The 12553-nt window shown below is 38.0% G+C and overlaps 1 protein-coding gene and 1 pseudogene across 1 annotated transcript in view; one reads left to right on the top strand and one right to left on the bottom strand.

Moving 5' to 3' along the window:
• Positions 1–12553, top strand: part of Slc49a4 (solute carrier family 49 member 4) — a 119432-nt gene that overhangs the window by 38587 nt on the left and 68292 nt on the right. The gene's annotated exons all lie outside the window — the stretch shown is intronic.
• On the bottom strand, positions 10388–11335 carry LOC143408368 (heterogeneous nuclear ribonucleoprotein D-like pseudogene; annotated as a pseudogene).

Here is a 12553-nt window from a genome sequence, read left to right as displayed (position 1 = left end):
CAGGGGCACTCGACCACTGAGCCACATCCCCCCCAGCCCTATTTTTATTTTATTTAGAGACAGGTTCTCATTGAGTTGCTTAACACCTCATAAATTTCTGAGGCTGGCTTTGAACCTGCGATCCTCCTTCCTCCACCTCCAGAGCTGATGGGATCACAGGTGTGCGCATATGGGCATGCTACTGTCTAGGGGTGCTGGGTTAATTGTTTCTGCTCAGCAAAGAGATAGCAAGCAAGAAGTAGGTTTATTGCAAAGGCGACAGAGATATAGAAATAGACTTCTCTGAACAGGAAGGGCCAGAGCTGGGAATTCAGTGGGGGACTATATGGCCTCTGAAATTTCTTCCTTTCCTTATCACCTCCTCTGTCCACATGCTCCTCACTATTATTGATTGGTGCCCCCTATATCCATGCGTCTATTTTAGTTTTTCTATTGTGGATTCCCACTTAGGAGCAAGAATATAAAAACATCTGTCTGATTGGGTCCCCTGCTTGTATCCACAGGCACTTTCATCAAGCAGGAAGTTGACCTCATCAGAAGACCCTCTCCATGCTCTTTTTGGTTCTGCCACCAACCTCCTTACTCACCATCTTGCCCTGACTGCCTAATCTCTTCTATATTTTCCCTCAGATAGCTACCAGAAGCCAGACAAGTCAAGGGAATAGATTCTCTCCCAACACCTTAAATCATGTTGGGCTTCTGATTTCCAGAACCTAAAACTAATATGTGTCCTTTAACCACTAGTTTATGGTAATTTGTTATAACAGCAAGAAAAAACTAAACACACCAAGGTGTGTGTGTGTCTATGTGTGTGTATTAAACAGTAGTATTCAATGTTGGTTAAGCAGGTACTATGGATCACTACTGATGGAAATGTAAGTTATTACAAATCCTTCTGTAGAACAATTCTGTAGTATGCTTAGAAGGCTAAATGTTCATATACTTTGCCTTATTGACCTGATAGATTACATGTTAAAATGATCTAGTGCATAAAGCTGTATATTCATTATGATTTCTGTGGTTACCCATGCTTAAGTAATGATTCAGGAAAGGATGCATTGGGTAAAAAGCTGAAAGAAAAAAAAGACTGAAAATCAAAATATTAATAATGGTTGTGTGAATTGAGGTTTAATTAAATTTATGATTTTTTTCTCTTCTCTAGGCATTTCTTTTTAAAATTTCCTACTGTGAGTATATAAAAATTTTTAAATTAAGAGGACAAAATAAAAATTTTGAGACAATAAAAATATAAGACAAAATGTGGGGTGCTGGGTTTCTGTTCTCGCGACTAAAAGGCTCAGGGGTCACTCTAGTTAAACTGGGCTAACTGGGCTGCACAAAATAACCACACAAGAGACACAAATACCTTTTTCTTTGGGGTTGCTGTGACGGCTCCTCTGACCTTAAGGGTCCGCAGAAAGAGAGAGCAAGAGCATGTGCTGACCCCTTTTATTGAGGAGAAGCTATTCAAATGAGGCAAGGGGTCAGGTTTCAGGGGCTGAGTCTATCTTCATGATGTCCACTGTCAGCAGGTTGACTGACACCTGGGTAGGCCACACCCAAGGGCACAGTAAGAGAAGGGGACACACACAAGGCACTTCCATGGAAGATTCTATCCTAAATAGGGCAAGGGGTTATATTACAAAGGAACAGGTGAGCATAGCTTCACCCATGGGGCTGTAGCAAGACACACCCATTTCTGTGACTGAGCGCCTCAGCACCCAGCTGGGGAGTGTAATTCAGTCACCCAGAAGGTTGGCCTCCCACAGTGGGGAGCTAGACTTCTCTTAGACCAGAACTCAGTCTATTTTCCCAGGTACCTTGCTAAGAGAGTATTATCTGTGAAATAAATATGATTGGAGAAATTGAAGCAGAAGGAGAATAAATGATTCACCAAAGATTAATAAAGTCAGCTAGAAGCTAAGTCGTCTTGTATCTAATTCAAATTCTTTTCATTGGTTTTATGTTCTTTCTATATGGGCATCTGATAAGTTATTATTTTAAGTGTTTCAGGGACAGGGCTGTAACACCCATCTTCATATTCTGATCAGTGTCCAGCTGCAAATACCTTGACCATAGTAGATATTCAAGATATTTTTAATTGAATTATAATTGACCAAAATCATTAAAGGAAATAAAAATATAACAAATTTTCGTTAAAGAAAACTGAAGTTACAAAAAAAAGTATTTAAAGATGTGAGGTTTTCTATCATCATCTCTATTTCTCCTTTCCTAACTTCCTTTTTTAAAAAAATTTTTATTGATTTTTTTAAAAAGTAAATGATAGAAGAATGCATTACAATTCTTATTACACATATACAGCACAATTTTTCATATCTCTGGTTGTATATAAAGTATATTGACACCAATTCATGTCTTCATACATGTACTTTGGATAATGATGTTTATTACATTCCACAATCCTTGCTAACCCCCTGCCCTCTCCCTTTCCCTCCCACCCCTCCACCCCATCTAGTATTCATTAACTCATAACATTTCTGGCCCTTTTTGTAACACTGTCTTTTCTTGAGCTAAATGAAGGAAAACTATTTCTAGTATATTTGCCATTCGCAATATCCAAGAATCCTGTAATCCTGTTTATTTTGATGTAGAATGATTAAGAATTGGGAGAAAGTTTCTGAATTGTTAGTATATTAAGTCTTAGAGGTAAGTATTTTATTAATTTTAAATTATTCCATGTCATATTAAAAATAAATAGGCCGGGCACAGTGGCACATGCCTATAATCCCAGAGGCTCCGGAGGCTGAGGCAGGAGGATTGTGAGTTCAAAGCCAGCTTCAGCAACTTAGCAAGGCCCCAAGTAACTCAATGAGACCCTATCTCTAAATAAAATACAAAAAAGGGCTGGGAATGTGGCTCAGTGGTTAAGTGCCCCTGAGTTCAATCCCCTTACAAAAAACATCGATAACAAGAAAAAAAAAAAACAGAATATAAGAACATTGAACTTACACTGAGGAAGTAATTGTTAAATTTCTAAAAAGCTAACTCAGATGTTATCAGTGCTAGTCATAATATGCTAGAGGTTTATAAAGTAGGTCTTTAAAGATATGCCAGGAACTGTTTGCCTTTGGATATGTGAACTTGAAGTTATCTTAACAATCAGTGGTTTTTTACTCTTCCTATTATAAACAGAGCCTTCAGATAAGACCATGTGGGAAAGTAGAAAGATTTGTGGACTGATGAGATCATTTCTAATTTTTGGTTTCTAGTTCTGGCCTCACCTATGCCTCCCACAGGTTAGCGAGCCTAGGCAGTACTGATACTTGTGGGCAGCAGTTGGGCCCTCTTGTCTCTATCATCTTAGCTCTGCTGATGCTAGAGGGACTTCTGTATCTTTAATTTAGTCTTTCAGCCTGCTAGGGAACTTCTTTATCCATCTTTCCCCCTGGCTTGCAGGGATGGGATGAACTAGACTTCAGAGGTAGGCAACAGCTAGGTAAGAAGAGAAAAAAGACTTGAGGTAAAGGAAGAAAAGGGAGTTGGGTGGAGGGCAAACAGAGGGAGTTAAGGAGTCAATATGAGAAAGCTGGGACATGAGCAGCAGAGAATAGGCTTGCAGTTGGACAGATACGCAGTGGTGCAAGAGGCAGGCAGTTTCTTTGTGGTGAATGTTTACTGACATTTATCAGGCTCATGATTCAGTAAGGACACCAGCAGTTGGCCCCTATATCACCTAGTCAGCTTCCAGGCAGCTCCCTTTCTGCTGCAGAGCTTCTTGCCCAGGATAAAAAACTGCCACTGCATACCCCTGACATATGGCCACCCACCCCAAGCCCACTGTGCTTGAAACAGTAATGGCACACTGGCCTTGCTTTTACTACCCTCAACATCTTTTTAATTTATTTTTACTTTTTAAAATTTTTAATTGATTTAAAAAAAATAAATGACAGCAGAATGCATTATAATTCTTATTACATATATAGAGCTACAATTTTTCATATCTTTTTTCAAAAAAGATGTTTTTTCAACATCTTTTTAAAAAATATTTTTGCAGAATAATTTTAGTCACCATTTTTCATATTGATTTTCATAATATATGCATTACTTGATAACTTGGCAAAGATTTTTTGTGTGTATGTGGTGTTGGGGATTGAACCCAGGGTCTTGGGCATGCAAGGCAAACACTCTACCAACTGAGTTATATCCCCCAAGGATTTTTTAAATGCAGTTTAGTTGGGTAATTTAGTGACTACCTGACCCTTCACTTGGATCAGTCCATGCATTCCTAAGAGCATCCACCCTGCCTTTGTGGAGGCACTATGGAGACTTTAGAAGCCACGGTTCTGACCTACAACTTAAACTTTGGCAAAATAAACCTAAGGTTTGTAATGATGACACAGAAAATTTAATGCTGAATTATGTGATGGACTTTACTTTGCCAAAGATTGTGAGTTGCCTCTCTGTTTTTCTATGTCTTTGTTAATAGTCAGATGCATAGGTAGATGGTAGTTTCTGAAAACCAGCTTCTGGACAAGTATATTGGGCCAATCACAAATTACATTTTATATTATTTATTTATTTATTTATTTTTATACAGGAATTGAATCCAAAGCCTCTCTACTGAGCTGCATCCCCAGTCCTTTGTTTGTTTGTTTGTTTGTTTGTTTGTTTTTGATGGCATCTGGCTAAATTGCTGAAGAGTCATTTCTAAGTTGCTGAGACTGGCCTCAAACTTCTGTTTCTTATGCCTCAAGCCCCTGAGTCACTGGGATTACAGTTGTGTGCCCTGGCTCATTTTATCTTTTAATATATGAGATAGAGAAAATGTTCAGTTCGAATTGTCTGTTTAGCAGGGGGTTTATCACTTTGCTAAGCTTGTACAAGTTGAGTAATCATTATGTAAAATGCTTAGAACCACAGTTTTTTAGAGTTGGGTGTTTTCAGATTTTTTAATAGTTGCATATACATAATAAGGTATCTTAGAGATGGGGCCCAAATGTGATTTATATACATTTTGTATACATAGCCTGAAAATAATTTTATAAATTACTTTCAGTGTGCCTGCATTTTGCCCATGATCTGTTACATGAGGTCAAGTGTGGATTTTCCTTGATGGTGTCATGTCAGCTCCCAAAGTTTTAGACTTCGTTATTGGTTTTGGTGCTAGGGTAAATTTTAGACTTTGGTGAATTTCAGATTTCTGACTTTGAGAAATTTTGTTTTGTTCCTGACTATTTCCAGCCATTAGAATGAATAGTCTAAATCTAAATTTCCATTTCTTCACACATCTGCCCTCTAAAATCAATATTCTGCTGATACTGCTTCTATTCAGATCACAAATGACCTCCTTTTTGCTGAACTCCAGTGGTTCCATTTGTTTTTATTTTTGTTTTATTTTTTCCCAGTGGTTACATTTGTTACCAGAAATGTTTTTTTTATTTGGCTAGACACTGTCAGCCATTCATTCTTATCTTCCTGAAACCCTCTCCTTGCTTGTTGTGGCACCAGTCTTTTATTTCCTTCCTGCCCCTGTCAGAGATCCTTCTCAATCGTCTTTCTAGATGACTCTTCCTTTGACTATTTTTACTTTGTTGGCATTCTCCAGTCTTTATGCCTGATGCAGTCCAACTTCAACATGTAAGTCTCAGCTCAGACCTCTTTTCTTAGCTTCTGGCCTGTGTTCAGTCCTTTCTTGGACGTGTTTACAGAATTATGTATGCCTCCCTTCCCAATATCTGGTCATTTCCATTGGCCATAATGATGTAACATCAATTTAACAGTTTGGCAAACAACCGCGTCCTTCATCTCCCCACTGTTATTGCTAGTACCACCTTAAAATCTTGCCACAGTCCCTGTCTTGGACTCCATGCCTGCAGGTGCCCCACTGTGGCTTTTCTTTAGGCTCATCATTCTTTGAGGGGTGAGGAGTTTATAAGACCAAGGAGATACACCTGCCCTGTTCACCTCCTTCTAGTCTGTGCTAGCTGTTACACAAGACCCCACAAATTCCTGCATCAGGCTGCTTTCCCAGGCCAATTTTTCCAAGGGTAGACTGAATCCTTAATGTGTATGCCTAGGCCCTAGGGGTAGCTAAGGGACAGATGTTTGAAAGGGAACAGCTAGAGCTTAGGTAAAGCCTGTACCCGTAGCTACATACACATAATGCAAAGCCCTTGATGTTACAGACCAGAGCTAGAGGTTGAAGAGAATGACATGCAGGGACCTGCATTTGTATACTTTGTCTAGGCCCCACAAGCATTAGGGCAGGCCTAATTATTGCCTTATTTTTCCTTATGTTCCTGATATAGGCTGATAGGTCATTCTTCACCTATTTTTAGGGATTCTTTTTAAAAAATATTTATTTATTTTTTTAGTTGAAGTTGGACACAATATCTTTATTTTGTTTATTTAGGTGGTGCTGAGGATCGAACCCAGGGCTAGGCGCTCTACTGCTGATCCACAATTCCAGCCCCTACTTTTAGGGATTCTTTTTTTTTTTAATTAATTTTTATTGTAGGTTGTTCAAAACATTACATAGTTCTTGATATATTATATTTCACACTTTGATTCAAGTGGGATATGAACTCCCATTTTTACCCCATATACAGATTGCAGAATCACATCAGTTGCACAACCATTGATTTACCTATTGCCATTCTGGTGTCTGTTGTATTCTGCTGCCTTTCCTATCCTCTACTATCCCCCCTCCCCCATCCCCTCCCCTCTTCTCTCTCTACCCCCTCTACTGTAATTCATTTCTCCCCCCTTATATTTTTCCTCCTTTCCCCTCACTTCCTCTTGTATGTAATTTTGTATACCCCTGAGGGTCTCCTTCCATTTACATGCAATTTCCCTTCTCTCTCCCTTTCCCTCCCACCTCTCGTCCCTGTTTAATGTTAATCTTCTTCTCATGCTCTTCGTCCCTACTCTGTTCTTAGTTACTCTCCTTATATCAAAGAAGACATTTGGCATTTGTTTTTGAGGGATTGGCTAGCTTCACTTAGCATAATCTGCTCTAATGCCATCCATTTCCCTCCAAATTCTATGATTTTGTCATTTCTTAATGCAGAGTAATACTCCATTGTGTATAAATGCCACATTTTTTTTTATCCATTCGTCTATTGAAGGGCATCTAGGTTGGTTCCACAGTCTTGCTATTGTGAATTGTGCTGCTATGAACATGGATGTAGCAGTGTCCCTATAGTGTGCTCTTTTTAGATCTTTAGGGAATAGACCGAGTAGGGGAATAGCTGGATCAAATGGTGGTTGCATTCCCAGCTTTCCAAGAAATCTCCATACTGCTTTCCAAATTGGCCGCACCAATTTGCAGTCCCACCAGCAATGTACAAGAGTACCCTTTTCCCCACATCCTCGCCAGCACTTGTTGTTGTTTGACTTCCTAATGGCTGCCAATCTTACTGGAGTGAGATGGTATCTTAGGGTGGTTTTGATTTGCATTTCTCTGACTGCTAGAGATGGTGAGCATTTTTTCATATACTTGTTGGTTGATTGTATGTCCTCCTCTGAGAAATTTCTGTTCAGGTCCTTGGCCCATTTGTTGATTGGGTTATTTGTTATCTTATTGTCTAATTTTTTTAGTTCTTTGTATATTCTGGATATTAGGGCTCTGTCTGAAGTGTGAGGAGTAAAGATTTGTTCCCAGGACGTAGGCTCCCTATTTACCTCTCTTATTGTTTCTTTTGCTGAGAAAAAACTTTTTAGTTTGAGTAAGTCCCATTTGTTGATTCTAGTTATTAACACTTGTGCTATGGGTGTCCTATTGAGGAATTTGGAGCCCGACCCCACAGTATGTAGATCATAGCCAACTTTTTCTTCTATCAGACGCCATGTCTCTGATTTGATATCCAGTTCCTTGATCCACTTTGAGTTAACTTTTGTGCATGGCGAGAGAAAGGGATTCAGTTTCATTTTGTTGCATATGGATTTCCAGTTTTCCCAACACCATTTGTTGAAGATGCTATCCTTCTTCCATTGCATGCTTTTAGCCCCTTTATCGAATATAAGGTAGTTGTAGTTTTGTGGATTGGTTTCTGTGTCCTCTATTCTGTACCATTGGTCCACCCGCCTGTTTTGGTACCAGTACCATGCTGTTTTTGTTACTATTGCTCTGTAGTATAGTTTGAAGTCTGGTATAGCTATACCGCCTGATTCACACTTCCTGCTTAGCATTGTTTTTGCTATTCTGGGTCTTTTATTTTTCCATATGAATTTCATGATTGCTTTCTCTATTTCTACAAGAAATGCCGTTGGGATTTTGATTGGCATTGCATTGAACCTATAGAGAACTTTTGGTAATATCGCCATTTTGATGATGTTAGTTCTACCTATCCATGAACAGGGTATATTTTTCCATCTTCTAAGATCTTCTTCTATTTCTCTCTTTAGGGTTCTGTAGTTTTCATTGTATAAGTCTTTCACCTCTTTTGTTAGGTTGATTCCCAAGTATTTTATTTTATTTTTTTTTTGAGGATATTGTGAATGGGGTGGTTGTCCTCATTTCCATTTCAGAGGATTTGTCGCTGATATACAGGAATGCCTTTGATTTATGCGTGTTGATTTTATATCCTGCCACTTTGCTGAATTCATTTATTAGCTCTAATAGTTTCTTTGTAGACCCTTTTGGGTCTGCTAGGTATAGAATCATGTCATCTGCAAATAGTGATAATTTAAGTTCTTCTTTTCCTATTTTTATGCCTTTAATTTCTTTCGTCTGTCTAATTACTCTGGCCAGTGATTCGAGAACTATGTTGAACAGAAGTGGTGAGAGAGGGCATCCCTGTCTTGTTCCAGATTTTAGAGGGAATGCCTTCAGTTTTTCTCCATTCAGAATGATGCTAGCCTGAGGCTTAGCATAGATTGCTTTTACAATATTGAGATATGTTCCTGTTATCCCTAGTTTTTCTGGAGTTTTGAACATAAAGGGATGCTGTACTTTGTCGAATGCTTTTTCCGCATCTATCGAGATGATCATATGGTTCTTATTTTTAAGCCTATTGATGTGGTGAATAACATTTATTGATTTCCGTATATTGAACCAACCTTGTATCCCAGGGATAAATCCTACCTGATCATGGTGCACAATTTTTTTGATATGTTTTTGTATCCGGTTCGCCAGAAGTTTATTGAGGATTTTTGCATCTAGGTTCATTAGAGATATTGGTCTGTAGTTTTCTTTCTTTGAAGTGTCTTTGTCTGGTTTAGGAATCAGGGTGATGTTGGCTTCATAGAATGAATTTGGAAGTTCTCCCTCTTTTTCTATTTCCTGAAATAGCTTGAAAAGTATTGGTATTATTTCCTCTTTAAAGGTTTTGTAAAACTCTGCTGTATACCCATCCGGTCCTGGGCTTTTCTTAGTTGGTAGTCTTTTGATGGTTTCTTCTATTTCCTCAATTGATATTGGTCTGTTTAGGTTGTCAATATCCTCCTGACTCAATCTGGGCAAATCATATGACTTAAGAAATTTATTGATGCCTTCACTATCTTCTATTTTATTGGAGTATAAGGATTCAAAATAATTTCTGATAATCTTCTGTATTTCTGAAGTGTCTGTTGTGATATTGCCTTTTTCATCCCGTATGCTAGTAATTTGAGTTCTCTCTCTTCTTCTCTTCGTTAGCGTGGCTAAGGGTCTGTCGATTTTATTTATTTTTTCAAAGAACCAACTTTTAGTTTTGTCAATTTTTTCAATTGTTTCTTTTGTTTCGATTTCATTAATTTCAGCTCTGATTTTAATTATTTCTTGTCTTCTACTTCTTTTGCTGTTGTTTTGCTCTTCTTTTTCTAGGATTTTGAGTTGAAGTATTAGATCATTTATTTGTTGTTTTTTTCTTTTTTTAAGGAATGAACTCCAAGCAATAAATTTTTTAGGGATTCTTAAAAGCAAGGACTTTGGCTTTTAATTTTTCTATATCCACATACCTATCACAGTACCTACCCAACACAAAGACAATACTTAATACGTGTTTGTTGAGAGAATAAGTAATAAATGCAGTTTATATTAAACATTTTATTATTTCATTTCCTTTGTTGTCATTTTAAAGAGTTTTTGGTAGCCAGACACAGTAGTACAAACCTGTAATATCAGCTGTTCAGGAGGCTAAAGCAGGAGGATCAGATCAAGCCAGGCCAGACTATGAAAATTCATGAGACTCTGTCACAAAAGGGCTGGGATGTAGCTCAGAGGTGTAGAACATTTTCCTAGCATGTACAAGTTCCAGGGGTTGTAAAAAGAAAGTTTATAGTAATATCTAATATCTAGATGACTTTATTTTATTATGCCTTAAGGTCAGCATTTTTCTAGAAAAACATCTCTAAATTTGCATTGCCATTAAATGGAAAATGTAGATTTTTTTTTTTAACAATCACATAAGGAAGCATTTATTTGAGGTTTAACATGAAATCATACAATTAAAATTTGTATAAACACAAATCCACATTGAGTCATAACACAGATAGCAAAGAACAAAGTAAAAACAAAGAAAACTAATTGGCGGCTATATACAGTTGGACACAGTAGTTGTGTCTTGTACACTAGAAAGTCTTTTACAAAATAATCATCTTAGATCAACAGAAGATCAATCTTCAATGTCGTCCTGCAAGATGGGTTTCTTTAGCATCTCCACAGGACAGCGTTTTCTGGTGTATGCCTTGCGCTCTGCCCGCAACGTGCGATCCCCAGAGATAGACGTGGTCAGGCTGACACACGGCCTGCAATGAAGTTCCCGCTGTTTTCTCCAATGTCCTCCTCTAGTATGGCTGGTAATTATTTTGGTGATTGCCACCCCCTCAAGAAGCCTTGCCATAAGTGCTCTGTTGACCTCGGCCACGACCCCTGGTACCACCTCGCCCACCAGCTGTAGCACCTCTTCCTCCTTTTTGTTGTTGCTGTTGCTGCCTATATACCTCTTTGGGCTGTGCAACTTTGATTTCACACTTCCCAGAACCAATTTGATGATATCTGCTTTCTAACAATTTCTTTACTGGCTCTTCATCTGTATATGTGATAAAACAAAATCCTCTTTTTTCGTTTGTTTTTGTATCCATGGGAAGTTCAATATTTTCAATCTCTCCAAAGGCTCCAAAATATTCTTTAATTTGTTCTTCAGAAGTATCTGGGCTCAATCCACCCACAAAAACCTTTTTAGGGGGTTCTTTCCCTTTCAAAGCTTTGGCCCTTTTGGGGTCTATCAATTTGCCATCCAGTTTGTGTTCTTTCAGTTCCAAAACCTTATCAACACTAGCAGCATCTTTAAAAAGCACAAATCCAAATCCTCTTGATCTTCCAGTGACTGGATCTGTTTTAATCGTACAGTCTACAACCGTCATCCTGCTGATTCTTGCTCGAGTTGATCTTGGATCCCTCTGCGAATTCTTCTATGTTGCTGTACTCGTTCATGTCCTCCATAGTGGCGGAGCTGTCAGCAGTGGGGTGCTGGCGCGCAGTCCTGGTCGCGGCAGCAGCGGCGGCGGGGAAAATGTAGATTTTATATATTAAACAATTTTATTTTAAATGTATTTTTACAAATTCATTTTATAAAATGGGATAATTTAATGGCAAGGAATAAAAAATAGTATCTGACATACATGCAAATCTTGATATTACAAATGAATGTACCATTACAGTTACTAGAACAACAGTGTTTATGGTCAGTTATATCCGTAACTGCCAAGTCCTAAGATGCTCTGTGGTATAGGTCTAAGGAATAGGACTATGTTTTGGAAAACTTCAAGATGCTGAGAAGAGTGGAACTCAATTTACCTACCAAGTTTTTCATTAATTTAGTGGGTAATCCCAAGATCCCATAGACCTCTGTTTAACTGAGCTCATTTATGAAGAGTACATGTGTATATGATTATTTTAATGCAAAATGCATATAATTATTTAATAATAGAAACTTTTAAACACCAAGTCAACATGTTTTACTTCCTGACATGACCTTTTACTCTGCTAATTCATGTGCTCTAGGTTAGCTTCCTGAGTTTGTAGTTCATAGACCTCTAAACTTAAAACCCATCTGCAATGTCACTAGTGCTCTACCTTCTGTGGACATTACTTTAGCATATGTGTCATGTTGCGAGATATTCTGATCTGAGAATGAGTAAACTGGTCTTGCTTGGCCCTTAAGTTGTCTCACACGCACATGTTCTATGACTTGTGTTTGATGCTTAGTCTATTCTTGATTGTACTGAGAGGTAACAAAGAGTTAAGTCTGCACAGGAGTTGGAGTTTTATACCTTAACTCTGATAATTCATACTATCTTTTTTTGTTGTTGTTATTTTTTAATAAGTTATACTCTATATATGAATACCTTTAATTTGTTTATTTTTATTTTTTTTGTGGTGGTGAGGATTGAACTCAGTGCCTCACATGTGCTAGGCGAGCACTCTACCAATGAGTCACAACCTCAGCTTCTGTTTGTTGTTTTTGATAGATTATTTCTTCCATGTTCTCCTTTACCCTTGACAGTTTTAGGCATAATAAACTTTACTCATTCTAACCCTTCTTCTAGATGAGTCTTTCAAGAATACCCCACTAAAAGTATTAAATAGAAAAGAAGTTGCCTTTATGAG

The sequence above is a fragment of the Callospermophilus lateralis genome, chromosome 10, assembly GCF_048772815.1.
Source record: "Callospermophilus lateralis isolate mCalLat2 chromosome 10, mCalLat2.hap1, whole genome shotgun sequence".
NCBI classification, from domain to species: domain Eukaryota; kingdom Metazoa; phylum Chordata; class Mammalia; order Rodentia; family Sciuridae; genus Callospermophilus; species Callospermophilus lateralis.
The sequence above is the reverse complement of the archived record's forward strand: the minus strand, read 5'-3'. Positions and strand labels throughout refer to the sequence as shown.